The following is a 5,061-nucleotide window of genomic DNA, read 5'->3' on the forward strand; positions in this document are numbered from 1 at the left end:
GGGAGTTAAAGTAATCTAATTTTAATTATGTGACAAAAGCATGAAGAATCATTTAAAGGTCTGTCGAAGGGAAAAATGGCTCCAGTCTGCCAGGACTCCTTAGATGGTAATAAAGAAACCTATGGGCTAAAAGCTGGGTTTTGGTGCTGAAAAAATAGAACTCACATAATAACCAGACTGTACACTATTGAAAGAGAGACAGGCAGTGAGGAGACAGCCACAGCTCTATCAGATAAAGACAAAGGCGGCTATGAGGCAGCCGGCTGCATGACAGTAATTCTAAATTGTTATTGGGGTTAAATAGTCATAGAAATACGGTTAGTATTCTCCATTTCTCTAAAGCCAAGGAAGAGAGCATTTCTCTGGATAGTAGCAAAAAACAAAAGAAGTTCAAAAAGCACTTTCAAGTACACTATCCAATTGGGGCTTCAAAAATATTAGCTCATCAGGTCTTTAAGGAAAGTTCTTAGCTTTAAGTAAAAAGGGTTGATTTTGAGATCGCATCTGTTTAATTTACCACTGGCTATTATTTATGTAACAATTAAATGTCCTTTCGACTAAATGCTATACTCTGTAGCACTACTTTGAAATTTTGAGAGCCTAGAGCCAAGAGGTCAGTTTTTCTTTGGAGCACCTGGCCTTGACCAAAAGATCCTGGAAAATTGGAGGCAGCCTAGTGCTACAGAAAGTCTTCAACATCAGTTGAATAAATGGGAAGGAAGTGTTGAAATCATTAAACAGATTAAGACCAGTGGCTTCATCAAAGGTGTTGCCACATCTTTTTCCAAGTTAGCACAGAATTCTGTCCAGGCTCGACTCCAGGTAAATGCAGTAAGGTTTACTGAAAAGTTGGTCACAAAAAGCATTAGTCAGGAGATCAGTGGGGACCTCAGAGAACTAGGCAAATAGATACAAAATTATCTTGCCTCACAATGTGCGTATCTCATCTGTCTTTGTGGCTCTCATCAAGTGGGAAGGTAGCCTTCCTGAGCTGATTTCTAAAGTAGTGGCCATAGTCTTTCCTCCCTGTACATAGTTTTCCAGTAAAAGAAGAAGAGCAGCATCTTTTCCCCATTTTCCTCAGAGACCATGTGAGTCAGGGTAAAGCTAGGTTATGCTTCAATAACAAATAAAGCTCAAGTAATTCCCAGGGGCTTAATGTAACAAAACTGTATTTGTGCTTGTAACAGGCTGATGCAGGCTTCCCTTGGGAGCTCTCATCCAAGCAGAGATTTGAGAGTCTGGGCTTCCATCTTACTGCTGTGCTATCTGCATCATACAACTTCTGGTCACTGTGCAGAGAGGGGAAGTGAGAGCAAGCACTTTAGCTTTGAAATGTCCAGGCTTGGAAGTGACGAACATCACTTCTACTTGAAGTTCATAGTCCAGATCTAGTCATTAGGCCCCTAACCCAGCTGTAAGGAGTTGGGGGCAATGCAGGGAAGCCCATCCATATTTGGGGGATATTAACCATCTCTGTCCCTGAGGACTCTGTTCCGCACCATTTCCCACTACACCCTTGCCCAGTTATTGTGAACCAAATAAAAGGAAGTTCTTTCACATGAGAGATCGGGTTTATACAAGAAAACGGTGGTCTGTGTTACTACTGACCAGAACAAATTTTTTCCTTGCTTCTCTCATATGACTATCTACAAACTATTTTAAATTTTAGATTCCATCTGCAACAGAGTACAGGCATGCCTTGGAGATATAGTGGGTTCAGTTCCAGACCACCCCAATAAAGATAATACTGCAATAAAGTGAGTCACATGAATTTTTTGGTTTCGCAGTGCATATAAAAGTAATGTTTGCACTATACCATAGTCTATAAAGTGTGCAATAGCATTACATCTAAAAACACCAATTTACATATCTTAATTTAAAATTACTTTATGGCTAAAAATGTTAGCCATCACCTGAGCCTTCAGCTAGTTGTAGTAGTAACATCAAAGATCACTAATGAAAAAGTTTGAATATTTCAAGAATTACCAAAATGTGACACAAAGACACAAAGTGAGCAAATGCTGTTGGAAAAAATGGCGATGATAGACTTGTTTGCCATATGCCAGGGTTGCCATAAACCTTCAATTGGTAAAAAAATGCAGTAAAACGAGTAAAAAACACAATGAGAACATGTTTTGTTTTGCTCTTCTCTCATGATACTGAAAAATCAACTAGTCATGGTAACATCTTGTTAATAAAAGTAGATATAAATGCTGAAAAGGTGGAGTGTTGCCCCAAGGACCTTGCCTCTAATGTACAAGGGGAGCAGAAGTCCCTGGGGCAGCACTGCAGCTCCCAAAACTATGTTCCTATTTACCTGATATTTGCATATCTGGAACCAGCTTCAGAGTGTGGGGGTGCATCCACAGAGCAAATGAAAGTACTTAAAAAAGCAGCTCCACCCCCTTATTTGTGTTTCTCAGAGAATGTCAAAAGGATCCCTTTCATAATCCACAGTAACACTCTTTCTCTCACACCCCAAAGCTGGTCCAGAACAAAATTCTCTCAACAAACAGCCAATGCAGTTTTCTGGCATTTCTCCACCTTCCAACTTCCGCCATGTAGGTTCCCTTCCATCTGGGGGGCAGCGGGGGAGGAAGAGAGTTGAAGTTAAGTCGACAATCCAAAATTCTCTTCAGCAGTGGGGAAAGGGCAATGCCGTGAACACTGAGGTGCTCATAACTCGTGCCCCATCACGTTGGCCTGCATTGCGATCCACGAAACATCTTGCACAGTTCTGGTTCCTATCACCTCTCCCCACGGTCTCTCTTAGCATTCACGTTACTGCTCAAAATCAGAGGCCCAAATATGAATCGTGCTCACGAACGCCTTTGAAATAGCAAAAGAAAAACAAAAACTTTTTGTTTTTTTTGCAGTACGCAGGCCTCTCACTGCTGTGGCCTCTCCCGTTGCGGAGCACAGGCTCCGGACGCACAGGCTCAGTGGCCATGGCTCACGGGCCCAGCCGCTCCGCGGCATGTGGGATCTTCCCGGACCGGGGCACGAACCCACGTCCCCTGCATCGGCAGGCGGACTCTCAACCACTGCGCCACCAGGGAAGCCCAAGAAAAACAAAAACTTTTAACGTGGGGGCAGAAAAAGACATTGGAAAGGGAAATTAAAATCAGAATCCCTCTCAGCAGAAAAATATCTATTTTCTACTCAACTGTGAAGAAAAACTTTAGTTGGTGCTAGGGTACCTTCATTTTCCATTAGTCCAAAGTTATAGAAATAGGGTTTTCCTTTCACATTCTTCCAGGTTCCACCCTGTATTGTCACGTAGTCTTACAAAGAGTCCCTCCTTCTCTCTTCCTAGTGAGACATCCTCACAGACGGACTTCACAGTGGACTCTGCCACCTTCCAGTCTCTATAGCCCTCTTCCTCACATATCTGGTGCCAGTGACTCCTTTGTAGCTCATGTTGCAGACTCTCAGATCCTACCTCTCCTGCTCAGGAGTTCTCAATCCTGGGTGCATATTGGAATCATCTGGAAAGCTTTGACAAATCCCAGTGCCCAGGTGCACCTCAAACTGCTTAAATCAGCAGCTCTGGGGGTGAGACCCAGGTACCAGTATTTTGTAGAGCTCCCTAGCTGATTACAGTGTGGAGCCAAGGTTGAGAACGACTGCTCTAACCCAATGTCTCTCTTTTTTTTTTTTAATTAATTTATTTTATTTTTGGCTGCATTGGGTCTTCATTGTTGCTTGGGCTTTTTCTAGTTGCGGTGCGCGGGGGCTACTCTTCATTGAGGTGCACGGGCTTCTCATTGCTGTGTCTTCTCTTGTTGTGGAGCACAGGCTCTAGGCTTGAAGGCTTCAGTGGTTGCAGCACGTGGGCTCAGTAGCTGTGGCGCATGGGCTTAGTTGCTACGCGGCATGTGGGAACTTCCTGGACCAGGACTCGAACCCGTGTCCCCTGCATTGGCAGGCATATTCTTAACCACTATGCCACCAGGGAAGTCCCTTGACTTTTAAAATGATGATTTAAAATGGTTTTACATTCCGTCATTATCCTGTCACAAAGCCCAGTATCTTCACTTTACTTGAGCCCTGTGTTATCTCCTCCAAGGTCTCAACCCCTTGAGCAGTGTGGTGTACACAGTGGGTACTCCATAAATGCTGATGATTTCTTATGATTACAGATGTGTAGATACAACACACACATATCCTCCATCACTCTTGAGATTGTCACAATTTATTAATTACAATCCATGAGTTGAGTGACTATTACATGTGTAGGACTGCATTAGACAACCCCTGAAGATAGAGTCACATACACATGCTACTGCCGCTCAAGGGTTCCAATAAAAAAAATCTACAGTCATTTTAAAATATATTAAGTGGAATGATTGGTACCTTTTAAAATGTACTGTTACAAATTCAGAAAGATTATATCATTCTATAAGAGTCTTTATCAGTAATCCCTTTTTTCTTAAACATTTTCTTCTTTATTTCAGGCTTTCACTTTAGGGAGTCAAAATAATTTCCCCTAAAACAGCCTCTTCCGTCATGCCCCATGCCGGCCCCTTTGTTATTTTTATAATATAGACTCAAAGAAACATAGCCTTGTAGAGCTGGAAGGAAGGTTGGATACACATCCCTTTCCAATTTTCTCTTTGAAATGTGTGTCATGTTACTTTCCACTCCGTTATATATATTGTGCAGCTGCTCAAGTTTTGAACATGGGGAAGGTCACTGGTATAAATAGGACACCTCACCAAGTGGGGGATGTGCTCCCAGGACCTTTGGAAGTGAGGGAGCTCAATACCGCCACCATCACTAACATGGAGATTTACTGTTCCCCTTGCTCCTTGGTCACTGCAGATGGGAGAGGCAAAAGGGATTATGGAAGCTGAGCAGAAGCTGGGAGAGGACGGTGAGAAGTGATTTCCTCTGCCAAGGTGTGTCCTCAAACTAGTTTGGTGTTTCCAAGGTTCAGGTCCTTGGAAATGGCTTGGAAAAACGTCCTCAATAAGTAACTTTGTGTAATGCCCTTGGTGGTATTCAGGCCCAACTCCCAATATGATTAACTGACTTTAGGAGGGAAGAAAAACATAA

Source organism: Globicephala melas, chromosome 11 (assembly GCF_963455315.2).
Source record: "Globicephala melas chromosome 11, mGloMel1.2, whole genome shotgun sequence".
Classification (NCBI taxonomy): domain Eukaryota; kingdom Metazoa; phylum Chordata; class Mammalia; order Artiodactyla; family Delphinidae; genus Globicephala; species Globicephala melas.